The sequence below is a fragment of the Thalassophryne amazonica genome, chromosome 21 (assembly GCF_902500255.1).
Source record: "Thalassophryne amazonica chromosome 21, fThaAma1.1, whole genome shotgun sequence".
Lineage (NCBI taxonomy): Eukaryota > Metazoa > Chordata > Actinopteri > Batrachoidiformes > Batrachoididae > Thalassophryne > Thalassophryne amazonica.
This window is the reverse complement of record NC_047123.1, coordinates 6,548,093-6,566,234: the sequence shown is the minus strand read 5'-3', so window position 1 is coordinate 6,566,234 and position 18,142 is coordinate 6,548,093. Positions and strand designations below refer to the sequence as shown.

Here is an 18,142-nt window from a genome sequence, read left to right as displayed (position 1 = left end):
AGAGAAGTTTCAGAAGAAGTCGGTTTCAGCATTTTCTCCGGATATTCCACTGTTAAAGGAGATTTTTTTTTAATGAAAGACGTGCGGACGTGTCGTCCTGGATCAATAGAGCCTGAAATGTGGAGGTTTTCAGCTTGAAGCAGGCTGACAACGGCGCCTGAGAGCGCTGCGCGACGTCTCGCACCGTGGGAAGTCTTTAAAGCGACAGTATCACCTCAAAATCTCTCATCAGCCGTTAAAATTTTCACCGAAAACCAGCTTAATTTTTCGAACCGTGTCCTCTTCGATGTGTCTCACAGGTTTAGAAAAAATTTTGATCAAACAAAGCGCCAGTCTCTCAGCAACTTCTCCAACAAAGGAATTCCGACGAGGGGCTGGACGACTCCTCCCACAAGGAGTGCTCACAGGCGAATGACGTCACCGACAGGCGTGGAAAAACCCACGCATGCGCACGAGGGTTCAAGCATGTCTGATGTAAAAACATATGAATGAAATCCATACAGTTTTTGAAAAAAAATAAAAAGGACCTATACTTTATTGACAGACCTCGTATTTCATTCTTGAAGAAAATAATTCTTCCATGTATTTTTCCCACAGTGATTTTCTGTTTTCACCAGTGGAGACTTATAAACTGTTCTTTTGCAGTTTGAGTCTTTACTGGTGCCGTTTAATTGAGGATCTCCCACAAGCAGATGCTGTAGCCAAATGAAATCTAACATTCCATCGCTTATCTATTAATAGAAAATGAGGAAAACTTCACTTAGACACTTGTCCATGGACCCCAGGGGGTTAACGGTCTATAACATCTTAATTGATGCTTGTTAAGGTATGCGCCTCCACTTACTATCCAGCAGATGTCTCTTTCCTGAACACTGGACTGTGGTGTGTGCTTGTTACTGCACTGAACACTCTGCCCAGCAAACAAGACAGTTACTGCATGATGTCCAGTATGTTTGCAAATTCTAGGTGAAATATTCATTACAACATGAATACATTTCTACTGTAATTTCTTCATTTGTCACTTTGGTACACCAGTACCCATTGCTACCTAGTTGAATAAATGAGTGAGAAAGGGCAGTCATAAGAGTTCAGAAGGATACACATCAACGCTGAACAGAAACAAAACTTCAGCATGTCATGTCATGTCTTGGTCAACAGGAAAGAAGAGCAGGTGAATCATTTGCCAAAACTGCTTGCTCATTTCTCCACTACCCAAGCTGAGGTCTCCCATGTAAAGGAGAGGATCACAGCCCTTGAGATTGGTATAAAAATGGCCAAAGAGGTTTGCCGTGTGCCATTCCTTCAGCAGCACTGCTCCCTGAAAAAGGTTTGAATGGTTATGTTTTAATGCATTTCAGCTGGTTGTTGTTGCAGTTGTTTTGCATCTTTGATTACTCCCAGTGAAGTCCGTCTTGCAAAGTGTGTGTGTGTGTGTGTGTGTGTCAGGTACTTGAGACATTGCAGGCTCCTGTACTTGAACAGTCTTTTGATATGGACTGCGTCAAGATGGACTCCGGAATAAGGTTTATCTTAAAGGTGTTCTCCAGTTGCCATTTCTAATTGATTGAAGTGATTAAAATAATTGTATTTTGTTTGTCTCCAACTGTCTTTTCTAGGTATAGTTTCTCCTCAGAGGGTTTGAATCAGAATGTGACTATCTTCTTGTCAATGGAGGATAGCTGCTCCAGGCTGTGAGTTTGTCATACGTTGTGGTAAAAAAATGTTTTGTGTTTTGTGGGGGTTTTTTTCCTTCAGATTTTCATACTAATATATTGGGTATCTGTTATCCATCTTTGCTGAGGCGCTTGTGTTTTGAAAGTTTTTTTTTTCTCTTTCCCTTAGTTTACCTGTGATGTCTTCCTCCCAAACTCAACCAGAGGGCAGGTCCAGCATAAAGTCACCATGCCAGCTTTCAGAGGGCTACAGCAGCAGTAGGACCTCAGCTGGTTATGACAAGCTTCCACGACAGCAAAACCAGGCCACAGAGTCCTGAAGCTGATAGGCAGTCATTGCTAGGCTCCTTTCCAAGTCCAAGACCTCGTCATAGGAACCTCTTGGCCTGCCAAAGTGCTGCCTCAAACCTTGGAAGTCCAGATGTTCTTGTTGATCAGGTTCTCCATGAGGAGAAAGGGAAAGGTACTGTTTTCACTGGCTTTGACTCCGTCCTTATTAGAGGTGGGTTGATCCACATTTTTTCAGTTCCAATACAAAACTACAGATATGATACAGATTCCTGTACAAGAGCTCTTGCTGAACGTTTTACAGTCATGGGATGTGAGCTTACTCTGTGGTGCCAGGGATTAGAAGAAGTCAGCAGGTTTTAGAGCTTTTGCTGGCCGTGTTCCTACATTATGGAGCAGTTTGCCTGTTGATATTAGAAAGTCCACTTTACTTCAATCTTTTAAGGTGCATTTTAAAACTTTTTTCTCTTTACCATTAGTTCTACACAGCAAAATCACCAGTGTTAACACAGACAGTGTCCCACCTGCCCAAAGTGATGTTAATCAGTCAAATCACCTGCTGGAGTCAGTGGCTGTAAGGAAAACCTGCACCCTCTCGGCCCTTTCTGGAATAGTTTGGACACCACTGATTTAAGACATTTCTGTTGCAATATTCACGCTGAGTCAAACTCTCATCTTATTTAATGTTGTGTGTTAATGGAGAACCACCATGCAGTCCCCAAACATGATTTAATAAGCACCTGAACCGAGATTAGGTTAGTGCAGGGGTCACCAACCCTGTTCCTGGAGGTCACCTGTCCAGCATGTTTTCCACATCTACCTACTCAAGTCACACCTGATCTTTTAAAAGTGGTGTTTTCCAGCTCTTGATTGGCTGAGCACACCTGATATTATTAATTGCCTGGGAGTGGAACAGGGAGAGTTAGAAAACATGCAGGGTAGGTGCCCTCCAGGAACAGGGTAGGTGACCCTTGGGTTAATGGGTTAGCTGGTGCTTTGCACTGGAAGAGAAGGGTGTGTTCAGGCTGTTTTCATCACACACTGAGCCCTCCCACACTCCACTGCATTAATGAGTTCGTCGTGAATCAGTGCAGGCAGGGATCTCAACATGGCGACACACAGACAAGGAGGTCATTTCGGCTGTTCAAGACTCTCTCACACAGGTTTCTAAGAGCTAATGAAGGTTTTTGTTACACGTGCAAAGCAAAACATTCGTTAGCTGTGTTGTAAATAAATAAACCATGAACCTATTTTTCAAATGTTTCAATGTTCACCTCACATATGTTCATCTGTTCTGTGGCTGAACGAAGCAGTTTACTCGGGTTTTGTGCCTCATATAGTGACATTAATTTGCTGGTTAGATATGCTCCTTAACACTGTATGTGCCTTATAAATAATAAAAAAAGCCACAATTATATGAATGTCTGTTCCTGCACACCGTTACAGCACACAGGAACGATGATCATTTACACAGTTTTGTCATTGAATAGGCCATTTTGCTGTTTGATAAAGACATTTATTTATATTTATTTGCTTGAAATGAGTGTGACTGAGAATTAGATGTTCTCTCTAAAGCCCGACGATCGCTATAGACATGAGGACAAGCTCAAAATAGTCACGCCATCATGACTGCTCGTATAAAGAACACTTTAAATGTGACTTGACTGTTTTAAACGCATGCTGAAAGTAACTGAGCCCTGTTAGGAACTTTCCACTGCTCTCATTTATTTCAAACAAAAAGGCTCTTTAATGTTGTTTCAGCTGTAAGAAAAAAAATTTCTTTTTCCAGCATATAAATTTTACCAGACTATAAGTTGCAGGACCTTTCAAACTAGTTATTAAAAGTGACTTACATTCCAGAAAATACAGCATTTCTGTATCTAGGACAGGTGCGTTCGTCATGTGTGCAGTATGATTGATTGATAAATCATAATTATATCATTTATTTGGGTGGGACAGGGTTTATATGATTCAATATGTGGAGGTGGAGTGAAATCCTGAGTATTTTGCACCATAGGGGCTGTTTGCATCCAGTTGTGCATTTTACTTTTTGTAAAATGGTCCATAGAAATAACATCAGGCTATATTAACATCGTGTGAACACAAGTGTCTGTAAAAGAAGTTTTCCACTATTTATGTCTGGCATGGAGTCTGATACAAATACGCATGTGAAGCACACAGCGCCTTTGGCTCACCTTTGTTTGATGCAAAATATAGTGCATGGCTCAGTATGCACATTTTATATATATATATATATATATATATATATATATATATATATATATATATATATATGTATATATATATATGTATATATATATATATATATATGTATATATATGTGTTTGTGTGTGTGTGTGTTTTGCATGTAGTAAGTATACACAAGAAGTGCTTTCCAAGTTTCAGCACTGTAGCTGTTTGTTTCTTTTTCCTTTTGTGTTCTTAAAATCACTGAGTAAGATCTCCACACCTTGGAAATAATGAAACTACTTTGTTCCACTGTGAACTTGATGCTGTAATTGGGCTGTACGCGCGCACACACACACACAGGGTTACACAGTAACCACCACCAGACCTGTGCATTTGTGTGTGTTTGGCATTCAGTCATTGTGTTGAAACTGTATCCACTGCATGATCTAAATCCAGACCACACACAAGGGCATCTTCTCCCCCCCACGGAAAATTTTCAGCAAATTGTGGACACAATGAAATGATAAGGGGGAGGTCCTAACACATGGGCATGTTTTGTATTGTGAAGTGTCGTATTGCCGATTGTGTTTGGTGGGTCCACCCCTTAAATGTTAAGACACATTGTATTCTTCCTTGCAGCTCCACCACCTACTGGTCCTGAGATGGCTCATGTCAAGGGGAGGATGCAGAGGAAGAGGCTGTCTGACTGTAAAAGGAATGGTAGGTCAAGGCTTCAGTTACCTTTGGGTATCACCCATACGTCTACCAACCCAAAGGCAGATGTGCACCAACTCTGAGTGGATCAAGAGTATGATGGGTTTTCCTTAAGCTTAATTAAATTTATTTTAAAATCTAAATCTCCTCCAGCATATAAATCCCCCCTTTCTTTTTTTTATGTTTCAATACAAGCCAGAATAATGTTGCTCGTCACTGACTTAAAGGCAGTGAACATGCAGTGTGAAGTTCTGTCTGTACAGTCTTTCTCTGTTTCTCTCTCACACTCTACACTTTGATTTTCTTCTTATGGCTGCTGCCATAGTTTGTTTGGAAGCTGTCCAGTTTGTTTGAGTGTCAGTACTCTTGGCCATGGTTGTTGTATTACACCTCACTTTCTCAGCTCCCTTTACAGCCTTGAACGTATGCACTGTGACTCCTCTGGGTAATTTTCAGCAAACCCTCAGGTATGAAATGCCTCCTATGGACATTGGCGACACTAATACAAACCTCAGCAACTTTCAAGATCTGGTGGTGGTTCCTGTGTACCCCAGTAACTGGATAAAGCTAAGGTCACGCAATGCATCTATTGCCTGTCTGGTGGATACTGTGGATGACGTGTTTCAGGTGGTGATGAACCAGTATACAGCTGAGTTGTTGCCATTTGGGACCCAGGGACGTTCCATGGTGTTGTGTATGTGGTGTGTGCAGCACCAGAGCTTGCTCCCAAGCTTGCTTATGAAACTTGGCCTGAGTTATCACCTCAATGTCCCACTGAACTGTTGTTACAGTTTTGCTTTTTATCTTCCATCCTGTTGTGTTTTAACTTTTTCCCCTCATTCATTTTTTACTATTTATCTCAGTCTGGATTGCAGTGGCAGTAAACCAAGCAGTACATCACACACTTCCTTATCCTTAGCCAAGTCCTCTATTTCTTTCTGGCGAATCCCGAGGCGTCCCCAAACCAGCTGGGACATAGAATTTCCAGTGTGTCCTGGGTCTACCCAAGACACACTGGAGTCCAACTAGGACACATGTCCTAGTTAAACATGCCCAGAAGACTGCATCAGGCAGATGACCAGGTGGTGTCCTCATTGGATACCTGAACCACCTTAGCTTCCTCCTTTTGATGCGAAGACACAGCAGCTTTACTCAGAGACCCTCCCAGATATTTGAGCTTCTCACCCTGTCCCTGAGTGTAAGGTCAGATACCTGTTAGATTAATCTGATTTCCAATGCTTGTATCCGTGATCTTGTTGGCCATTTTGGCTATTACCCACACTTCATGACCATAGGACAGGATAGCAACATAAATTTGACTGGTAAATTGAGTCTCCTTCTGGCTCAGGTTTTTCTTCAGCATGACTCTCCAGGACAATGTCTGCATGACCTTAGATGCAACCACAATCAACTTGTCAGTGTAATGCTCCATCTTACCCTTACTCATGAACAAGACCTCGCAATATGTAAACTCCTTAAATTGGGGAAATAACTGTCCCGTAACCCAAATGGGAGATTTGGGGTATGGTCCTCTGCCAGAAGGTGTTGATTCTCATCCCAGTCAATTCACACCCTGCCTCAGACCTGTCCAGTGCACATCAGTGGTCACTGTCTGAAGCCAGCAGAGTCGTAGTCCACAAAAAGCAGAATTGTTATTCTGAGGTCACCATACTGGACACTCTGCAATTCCTGACTGCACCTTAAATCCTGTCCATGAAAATCATGAATAGGATTGGTGACTAGGGACAATTCTTTTATCACTACGGCAATGCATCAACTCCTCAACTACGACTGAACTCGAAGCTAGACTGCCTGATATCTTAGCTTCATGTTTGGAAAATGCGCCATCAGTAGACAGTCTTGTGGATAGTTTAAACTCAGTGCTCAAAACAACACTCGACATGATTGCGTCACCTTTGTTAAAACCACACACCCCCAAAACACTGTCACCTTGGTTCAGTGATTACTTGAGTGACCTCAAGCATAAGGCTAGAGGTCTAGAACGGAAATGGCGTAGTTCAAAATTAGAAGTATTCCAACTTGCGTGGCGTGATGCTATCTTAGACTATAAGCATGCACTACTGGCTACGATATGGACCTATTACTCTGATTTGATCAACAAAAACAAGCATAACTCAGAGTTCTTGTTCGACACAGTGACAACACTTATTCATGGACAACCACCTGTAGTTTGCACTCCTTTTACAGCACAAGATTTCCTGGATTACTTCAAGAAGAAAATAACAGACGTTAGCTTGAGCATATCCCAGCATGCCTTAACCCAGCCACTACACCCTGCTGTTGAGGTGGGCTCCATTACCGAGGTATTACCTAGATTTACAGAATTTGATAGTATCTCATTAGACGTGCTGACGAAACTCGTAATGTCTACAAAAAGCACAGCCTGCTTATTTGATCCTATACCAACAAAACTGTTTAAGGACCTGTGGTCCACTCTTGGGCTGACTGTGCTGGAAATTATTAATCTCTCATTAACTTCTGGATCTGTTCCTAAATGTTTCAAATCTGCAGTGATTAAGCCATTGCTTAAGAAATCTAATCTTGACCCTATTGAAAAACTATAGGCCAATATAAAATCTAAAATTCTGGAAAAAGTGGTTTCACGGCAGCTCGTGGACCACCTTACTGAGAATAATCTCTTTGAGCCACTACAGTCTGCTTTTAGAAAAGATAATTCCACAGAGACAACTCTCACTAAAGTGAATGATCTTCTACTTGCAATGGATTGGGACACCACTACAGTTCTGATGCTGTTAGATCTCACTGCTGTGTTTGATACAGTGGATCATCATATTCTACTCGACAGGCTGCAGAATCATTTTGGCATTACTGGAATTGCCTTTGCATGGTTGACGTCGTACCTGACCAGTCGTTCTCACTGTGTTTTCTACAATAACGCTCTGCTGGTGGTTGGCTCTCACTGCGGTATTGTATCACTTCCTGTTCCGGAGCACAGCGGTGTTTTGCTGTATCTGTTAGCTGTTTAATCTGCGCAGTTAGATTGATCTAGTTACCTAGATAACGATTTGTTTCACAGTGTAATCTTCACGTGCCTTAACTAAAGCACTCCCTCTGCTGAATCACCTCTAAATTATTTACACATTATTCACTTTGTGTGTTTTTAGGAATCCGCTAGCTTAGTGCAGCTACTAGCTCTTAGCCGGTTTAGCATGGCGGCTTCTCCTGTCTCTCCTGCACTTTTCTGCTCTGGGTGTGAAATGTTTAGTTATTCCTCGGCCTCCTTTAGCAGTAATGGTACTTGTAATAAGTGTAGCTTATTCGTAGCTTTGGAGGCCAGGCTGGGCGAATTGGAGACTCGGCTCCGCACCGTGGAAAATTCTACAGCTAGCCAGGCCCCTGTAGTCGGTGCGGACCAAGGTAGCTTAGCCGCCGTTAGTTTCCCTCTGGCAGATCCCGAGCAGCCGGGAAAGCAGGTCGACTGGGTGACTGTGAGGAAGAAGCGTAGTTCTAAACAAAAGCCCCGTGTACACCGCCAACCCGTTCACATTTCTAACCATTTTTCCCCACTCGACGACACACCCGCCGAGGATCAAACTCTGGTTATTGCCGACTCTGTTTTGAGAAATGTGAAGTTAGCGACACCAGCAACCATAGTCAATTGTCTTCCGGGGGCCAGAGCAGGCGACATTGAAGGACATTGAAACTGCTGGCTAAGGCTAAGCGTAAATTTGGTAAGATTGTAATTCACGTCGGCAGTAATGACACCCGGTTACACCAATCGGAGGTCACTAAAATTAACATTGAATCGGTGTGTAACTTTGCAAAAACAATGTCGGACTCTGTAGTTTTCTCTGGGCCCCTCCCCAATCGGACCGGGAGTGACATGTTTAGCCGCTTGTTCTCCTTGAATTGCTGGCTGTCTGAGTGGTGTCCAACAAATGAGGTGGGCTTCATAGATAATTGGCAAAGCTTCTGGGGAAAATCTGGTCTTGTTAGGAGAGACGGCATCCATCCCACTTTGGATGGAGCAGCTCTCATTTCTAGAAATCTGGCCAATTTTCTTAAATCCTCCAAACAGTGACTATCCAGGGTTGGGACCAGGAAGCAGAGTTGTAGTCTTATACACCTCTCTGCAGCTTCTCTCCCCCTGCCATCCCCTCATTACCCCATCCCCGTAGAGACGGTGCCTGCTCCCAGACCACCAACAACCAGTAAAAATCTATTTAAGCATAAAAATTCAAAAAGAAAAAATAATATAGCACCTTCAACTGCACCACAGACTAAAACAGTTAAATGTGGTCTATTAAACATTAGGTCTCTCTCTTCTAAGTCCCTGTTAGTAAATGATATAATAATTGATCAACATATTGATTTATTCTGCCTTACAGAAACCTGGTTACAGCAGGATGAATATGTTAGTTTAAATGAGTCAACACCCCCGAGTCACACTAACTGCCAGAATGCTCGTAGCACGGGCCGAGGCGGAGGATTAGCAGCAATCTTCCATTCCAGCTTATTCATTAATCAAAAACCCAGACAGAGCTTTAATTCATTTGAAAGCTTGACTCTTAGTCTTGTCCATCCAAATTGGAAGTCCCAAAAACCAGTTTTATTTGTTATTATCTATTGTCCACCTGGTCGTTACTGTGAGTTTCTCTGTGAATTTTCAGACCTTTTGTCTGACTTAGTGCGTAGCTCAGATAAGATAATGATAGTGGGTGATTTTAACATCCACACAGATGCTGAGAATGACAGCCTCAACACTGCATTTAATCTATTATTAGACTCAATTGGCTTTGCTCAAAATGTAAATGAGTCCACCCACCACTTTAATCATATGTTAGATCTTGTTCTGACTTATGGTATGGAAATTGAAGACTTAACAGTATTCCCTGAAAACTCCCTTCTGTCTGATCATTTCTTAATAACATTTACATTTACTCTGATGGACTACCCAGCAGTGGGAAATAAGTTTCATTACACTAGAAGTCTTTCATAAAGCGCTGTAACTAGGTTTAAGGATATGATTCCTTCTTTATGTTCTCTAATGCCATATACCAACACAGTGCAGAGTAGCTACCTAAACTCTGTAAATGAGATAGAGTATCTTGTCAATAGTTTTACATCCTCATTGAAGACAACTTTGGATGCTGTAGCGCCTCTGAAAAAGAGAGCTTTAAATCAGAAGTGCCTGACTCCGTGGTATAACTCACAAACTCGCAGCTTAAAGGAGATAACCCGTAAGTTGGAGAGGAAATGGCATCTCACTAATTTAGAAGATCTTCACTTAGCCTGGAAAAAGAGTCTGTTGCTCTATAAAGAAGCCCTCCGTAAAGCTAGGACATCTTACTACTCATCACTAATTGAAGAAAATAAGAACAACCCCAGGTTTCTTTTCAGCACTGTAGCCAGGCTGACAAAGAGTCAGAGCTCTATTGAGACGAGTATTCCTTTAACTTTAACTAGTAATGACTTCATGACTTTAATAATTAAGTGTGATTTAGTGAATCAGTGTTCATAAAAGCTCCGTCTGTGATATGTGGTGTACAAAGCACCAATCAAATGACATGGATCTACTTAGCCATTATAGGAAAAAAAAAATGGCTATACTCCTTAAATTGGATGGAGGTTCCAATTTTATGTCTGTTTTTCTTCCGGTTATCAGTCGGAAATCAAGTGCCAAAAAGCAAGGACAAATCGTCCAAATCAAACCAATTTTATTTATATAGCGCCAAATCACAACAAACAGTTGCCCCAAGGCGCTTTATATTGTAAGGCAAAAGCCATACAACAACTACAGAAAAACCCCAACGGTCAAAACGACCCCCTGTGAGCAAGCACTTGGCGACAGTAGGAAAGAAAAACTACTTTTTTGTTGAAAAATTCCTTTTAACAGGAAGAAACCTCCAGCAGAACCAGGCTACCTTATGTCTCTTGTGCTTCTCTCTCCCAGTTTGCCAGTGGGTTTGACTGTCTCATGTTGTAAATCCGACTCATTTTTACGTGCGCTACATGGCTGAGAAGAGGGAAGGTGAGATCCTGTCCCAGAAGATCAACCAGTTCTGCTGCAAAGATGATAGTTTCTTCTCTTCCAGCGACACACTTGAGACTGGTAGTTATTTATGTATGTATGTATCTGAAAAAAGCTTTTAAAAATTCAAGAGAAATGTTGAAGATCAAGAGCAAATACTTTGTAGTTGTCCTTGTTGAAATTGAAAAATTATTGGATATTACATAGAGCACAGTCTGGAAAATTAAATTCAAAGCAACCCTGAATTTGTAGTGCATTTCAAGAAACTAAAAAAGTCTTGATTTGCAGTAACATGTTACTGGTGCTGTAGTACGTTGCAGCCTCTTCACACCAGTATGTCATGTTTGTGCATGTGGTCTATTTGCATTGTTGCAGATTGTTCATCAATAAATAAATAACTAAAAATAAGCTCCAGGATGAAAAATCCCATATTTTTCCTTGAATTCTAACGAGTTTCTGACCAAATGGTGGGCCAAATGAAGTATTGACAAAGTGAAGTTAAAAATCGATGCTTCTAAATATGATTCAGCATAGAAAACTCAACTTTATGTTAGTCTTTCCCCCAAGGTTCATTGATCTTTGTGAAGTGGAAGAAGGGTCTGTGGTAGCGGGCCAGGGTGATCAAGATCTTGCAGTCGGGCTGTATCAGAGCTGTGAAAGCCTCCCCGGTCACACAGTTGGCCAGTGTCAGAGTCTTCCTCCTTGACTATGGCCCGATCAAATTCATCACTTTTGAGAGGTATGCAGGGATGTGCCCAGAAGGCAAAACATACAACAGAACACTCACTCCTCAGACATTCTGGACTACGGCAGTCAAATGTGCTTAGAGACAGTACTCTGTAGCTATGACAGATTTCCGTCAATTGGGCTGCCAAAAGACAGCGTTCCTTCTGACACAAAATCAGTGCTAAACGCAACATATAAAATTTACCGCATTCAAAATGTTCAAAGATCAATTTTTAGAATAACTTTGTCAAGGAGCGATGTCGGACGACGGGAGGACGCGAGAAAGACAGTATGAAAAAGTATGATAATGGAATCAAGAATCCATGGAATTGGCACTGGCTTGAATTTAAACCCGGCAATGAATATCTTCATGAACAGATCCAAAAGATAAAAGAAACTGGAAAAAAAGAGATCACTGCATCTTGTGCCATCCGTGGCCGTATCCACAAAGCAGCCTAAGGCTAAAAATAGCTCCTAGTGATGTTATTCTAAGAAAAATCTTAGAATTCCTCAAATTCTTAGACATTTTTTAGAATTTTCCCTTGGTAAGATGAAGGTGCCAAACTGGTAAGAGGAGGGAGGAGGACTTTTAAGAAGCCTGAGAGTGTCTTAAGCAGACAAGCTGGTGGAAAAGACAGAGAAAGCATAGATATTCTCCATATGTAGGATGACAGTGAGTCAGTAGCACGTTACCCGCTTGATCTACACACTGTTAATATTATTTTTAGTATTAGTAGAATATTGTTACTTTCTTTTATTATTACATCTATTTGGTCATTTTAAATGGGCCACAGTGGACATGCATTTTCACTTTCTTTTGTGTATTTTTAACATATTTACAATTATATTATGTACTCATATTAATATAATACAACCCCAATTCCAATGAAGTTGGGATGTTATGTGAAATGTAAATAAAAACAGAATACAATGATTTGCAAATTCTGTTCAACCTATATTCAATTGAACACACCACAAAGACAAGATATTTAATGTTCAAACTTTCCTTGAAGGCTCTCAGTTGTCCAGGTGGTTTCCATAGTAGAGAAGGTTGAATCTTCGAATGGACTGGGTTGCTTGACGTGAGGACATTTCGCTTCAAATCGCAGAAGCTTCCTCAGCTAAAATTCTTGCTCTGGTAGTCCGACTTCTGTCTGACCCTTGACTCTTGTAGAGAAGAAGAGTCAAGACAGAAGTCAGACTACCAGAGCAAGAATTTTAGCTGAGGAAGCTTCTGCGATTTGAAGCGAAATGTCCTCGCGTCAAGCAACCCAGTCCAGTCGAAGAGTCAAACTTCTCTACTAACGTTCAAACTGATAAACTTTTTATGCAAATATTTGCTCATTTTGAAGTGGATGCCTGCAACACGTTTCAAAAAAGCTGGGAGAGTGGTATGTTTACCACTGCGTTACATCACCTTTCCTTCTAGCAACACTTGGTAAGCATTTGTGAACTGAGGACACTAATTGTTGAAGCTTTGTAGGTGGCTGCTATCAAAGCCACCTGGGCTTCCATGACACCTCAGCAGTGCTACAGCATGATTGCCTTCATGCCACGCCACAATGATTCAGTAACTCATGCAAAAAGAGCCCCAACCAAACAAAGTGCATATACACTCAACAAAAATATAAACGCAACACTTTTGGTTTTGCTCCCATTTTGTATGAGATGAACTCAAAGATCTAAAACTTTTTCCACATACACAATATCACCATTTCCCTCAAATATTGTTCACAAACCAGTCTAAATCTGTGATAGTGAGCACTTCTCCTTTGCTGAGATAATCCATCCCACCTCATAGGTGTGCCATACCAAGATGCTGATTAGACACCATGATTAGTGCACAGGTGTGCCTTAGACAGCCCACAATAAAAGGCCACTCTGAAAGGTGCAGTTTTATTGGGGGGGATACCAGTCAGTATCTGGTGTGACCACCATTTGCCTCATGCAGTGCAACACATCTCCTTTGCATAGAGTTGATCAGGTTGTCAATTATGGCCTGTGGAATGTTGGTCCACTCCTCTTCAATGGCTGTGCGAAGTTGCTGGATATTGGCAGGAACTGGTACACGCTGTCGTATACGCCGGTCCAGAGCATCCCAAACATGCTCAATAGGTGACATGTCCGGTGAGTATGCCGGCCATGCAAGAACTGGGACATTTTCAGCTTCCAAGAATTGTGTACAGATCCTTGCAACATGGGGCCGTGCATTATCCTTTTTATTGAAAAATTATAATAATGCACAACTCAGGTCAATGTCTGGATCAATGACAGTTCACTTGCCCTACAAGGATGTTTCGATTGCACAGACTGGTCTCTATTCCAGGAGGACTGCCCAGATATTGATGAACTCACCGATGTTGTGTGTAGCTATATCTCATTTTGCAGAGACTCTGTGATTCCTTCTATGGAGGTAAAACTTTTTCCTAATAATAAACCATGGCTCTCTAAGGATATTAGGGGACTTATTCACAAAAGGAAAATTGCCTTTGATATGGGTGATGACCTTACAGAAAGAAAACTAAAGAAGGAAGTGAGGTCTGAAATAAAAAAAGGCAAAATTAAGGTATAAAGATAAAATTGAGGCTGAACTGAGCAGTAACAATTTGAGGAAAGCCTGGAATGGAATGACAACAATGACAGGGTTACTGAGGAAGGGGAATGACAAAATTTCATTGGATGGTTTTACTTCAGATAAAGAGTTAGCAGATGATTTAAACAGTTTTTTATCTTCGATTTGAAAATCAGAATTTTATTGCACGGACAGGTGTTTTTAAAGATACTTTGACAATGTCTCCAGCATTTTCTATTGATGTGGATGATGTGGCAAATCTTTTTAAGAAAACTAAGGCTAAGAGCCCTGGACCTGATAATATCTGTGGTAAAGTATTAAAAACTTGTGCGGATCAGCTGAGCAGCATTTTCCATTATATTTTTTCACGGTCTCTTGAGCTGCACAAAGTACCTAAGCTTTGGAAACATTCGGTTATTGTTCCAATAGCAAAGAGTGGGTCCCCCAAAGTATTTAATGATTTCAGGCCTATAGCTTTGACTTCTTTAGTAATGAAGACTTTTGAGAAGATTATCAGATCAGAAATTTTGTTGCATGTTGAACAACAGCTTGACCCACTGCAGTTTGCATACTGAGCTGGCAGAGGTGTCGAGGATGCAGTGGTAACATTACTGCACTTTTTGTTTAGGCATTTGGAGGGGCTGAAGACACATGCCAGACTCTTATTTATAGACTTTTCCTCAGCATTCAATACCATCCAACCCTTTTTGCTTGCTGATAGGCTCCTCCATCATTTTAAACTTGATCCTCACCTGATTAGTTGGATAACTGACTTTTTAACTCATAGGTCACAGTGTGTGAGTGTCAATGGTGTTCTTTCTCGTGTGCTCCCCTCTTCTACTGGCTCTCCTCAGGGTTGCTGCTTGTCACCCCTGCTCTTTATTTTGTACACTGAGTGCCGCAGCAGTGTCAGTAATAGACACATCTTAAAGTTTGCTGATGATACAGTTATTGTCAGTCTTCTTCAGGGAGATGAGCAGGACCACGGGCCTGCTGTTGATGACTTTGTCTCTTGGTGTGAGGAGTCTTTTCTGGAATTGAATATGTCAAAAACTAAAGATATGATTATTGATTTTAGGAAGTATACCTGTTTTCCATCACCAACTGTTCTTAAAAATGTTGATGTTGAGATGGTGGAGAGCTATAAATATCTGGGTGTGGTCCTTGATAATAAACTTTGCTTTGAACCTCATGTTGATGTTATCTCCAAAAAGGTTCAGCAAAGATTGTTCTTTTTGAGGAAGATGAGAACCTTCCAGGTTTCTTCTGAGATGTTGACTCTTTTTTATAGAAGTTTTATTGAATCAGTTTTGACTTTTTGTATTGTTGCTTGGTTTGGAAATTTGACTTGTCCAAATAAGAGTCATCTTGGCAGTCTTGTCAAAACTGCTGGAAAAATCTCAGGCAGTCAGCAGGCCGGGGTAATGTCCATCTATAACAGACAGGTCCTGAGAAAGGCTAATGCTGTTCTGGATTGTTCTAATCATCCACTGAAAAAAGAGTTTGAGCTTCTGCCGTCAGGCCGTCGTTTTAGGGCTCCTATGAGGAGGCATAAAAGATTTCAGGTCTCGTTTATTCCTAGTGCAATTTTATTACTCAATGGCAATTAGCCTTTGATGTTGTTTATTTTGCACTACTATTGCTTATTTGCACATGCACATATTGCATTTTTGCAATACTTTTTGTTTTTGGCATGGACTCTGGATTGAATATTTGACATTGTATGGGTATTGTTTTATTGTTATTATTATTATTATTAAGTTTTACTTTTATTACTAAGTTTAGTGATAAGTTACTTAGTTATTATTATTAAGTTTATTCCTTTGTTTCCTTCCTTGTTTGATTTTAGACTTTTAATTGGGTCTTATTTTCACTGTTGATATTATCTTTGTGTACCTTGTCCTTTGTGTGCTCCTGCTGCAACATTAATTTCCCTTTACGGGACAATAAAGAATTTCTGATTCTGAACTCTTTACATGCCATAATTATAGTACATTCTATAGTATATCTTTCTTTTGAAATGGAAACATAATTTTTATTTTTATTTTATTCTTTTATTCCTGTATTCCTTTGTTTTATATCACACTTGCTTTGCCAATGTAAACGTGTGTTTCCTGTAGCAGTAAAGCCCCTTTGAATTGAACTAAATTGAATTATATTCATACTGCTGCTGGCTTCGGTTGGGGACAGAAAATGGATGGATGGATGAGAATCACACTGATTTGTGATCATTTTGTTTGTTTTTTAAGTGGAGCTGTCCGTGGTGCTGACCTGTTGTTTCAGCACCAGACAGAGGTCCTGATTTACTGAGATCTCAGTATTTATTTTCAAAGAGTAAATGTGCAGTTGACTGTGGTAGAAAGTCGTATGTAAATGAGAATTTTGCACGTGTTAATGAACACAAAATTATTTTAAATGAGCACATAAGTAAACCTGTAATTGCAAACAAAGGTTTCTGTGCCAAATATTAAAGTGTGTTTTTCAATTGTATCAAATACTTATTTCATGCAATAAAATTCAAATTAATTGTTTAAAAATAATACAATGTGATTTTCTGATTATTTTTTTTTTAAGATTCTGTCTTTCACAGTTGAAGTGTATAAAAATTACAGACTTCTCCATTCTTCGTAGACAGTGGATCAAATACTTATTTGCCTCACTGTATCCGGCTGCACCTCCCTCAAATACTTCTCTACTACTCATACAAAACCACAACTCTTCTCTTGGCACTGGCATTAGCTTTCTTTAAGCCCACAATCAATCAGTGAACTTGAACTCATTCTTTGATCTTTGCTGGTCTTTGATGGATAAGTTGTTGAGATGTGAATTTCATGGTTTTTCTATGCAGTGTTTTGTTAATTTTTCTGTGTCATTGGACCATGTTTCATGTTTACTGGACTTACTTTTTGAAGATATGCCAGACTTCCTGTTTTTTGACAACCTGCAGTGGATTTTCTTCTATAACTTTGGCAGCTTTTGAGTGATCAAATTCATCTTTAAAACATAAGGCCTCGACTGCCCATCAAATGTATGTGCAACTCAAAGTGCAGCGGATGAAACAGTAGGTGTTACATTTGCTGCAGTTTAAAATAAGTAAATAGATAAAGTTATTTATTAAAACATTTTCCCTGAAATCCAAAAACAAAAGTTTTTAAGAAAAAAGGGAATCAGTTTATTTTGAGGAGCTGGTGGTTATCAAACTGATACAAGAATGGGGGGGGTCAAAAATCTGTGTCCGATCCCTGCATCCTCTTCCTCTTTGTGACATCGACACACTTGTAAATCCAGGTGGGTGATGGGTTTTATGTGACAGGAGTCCAAGGTGTCCGTGATTTTGGAGACTGAGACGCAGCAGGTGGATTCCGGCCCCCTCCCATCCTCAGTATCACTCATGGAAAAATTAACAGATGAATTTATTATGAAATATCTTTTTATCCATCCATCCATGCATCTATTTTTAAGCCTGCTTATTCCAGTTCTCATCCACAGGCCAAGCAGGTTTTTGGTCCCACTTAAAGTACATACGTATCTCTGGTAAACTGACTGTTGTAAATAAATGAATAATTAAGAAAATATTGATGTATTGTGTTTTATTTATGGTGCAATTAAGTCATAAACAGGGTCAAAAGTTAAAGTTACTCAAATTTTGATAAAAAGTGATGGAAATTACTGGTTGAAAAAAAAAAGATTAATAAATGGAATTGTTTTGACTGTGCTGAATGTTTGGTTCTAAACTAAAGGTCAAACATGGTCAGCATCCATAGGATTCTATGACATGTGACCCTGTGACATGATAACTGAGCATGACAGATGGTGCAAAATATTCATTTGTAAAACTGTTAAATAAACAAATAATATGCATCACCTTTTTACCAAAATTGGAGCAACTTTAACTTTAGACCCCTGTACAAACTGAAATTGACCTTTGTCACTATTTTAGCAGTTTTTACACCATAATCTTCAGTC

General features: G+C 40.3%; 1 long non-coding RNA gene across 1 annotated transcript; it reads left to right on the top strand.

Annotated features, from left to right (window-relative positions):
- The first annotated feature begins 1,643 nt into the window (after positions 1-1,643).
- Positions 1,644-4,871, top strand: LOC117503532. Its single transcript, XR_004558585.1, has 3 exons — positions 1,644-1,691; positions 1,843-2,136; positions 4,791-4,871. It is a non-coding gene; the product is annotated as an uncharacterized LOC117503532 (long non-coding RNA).
- Positions 4,872-18,142: the final 13,271 nt, after the last annotated feature.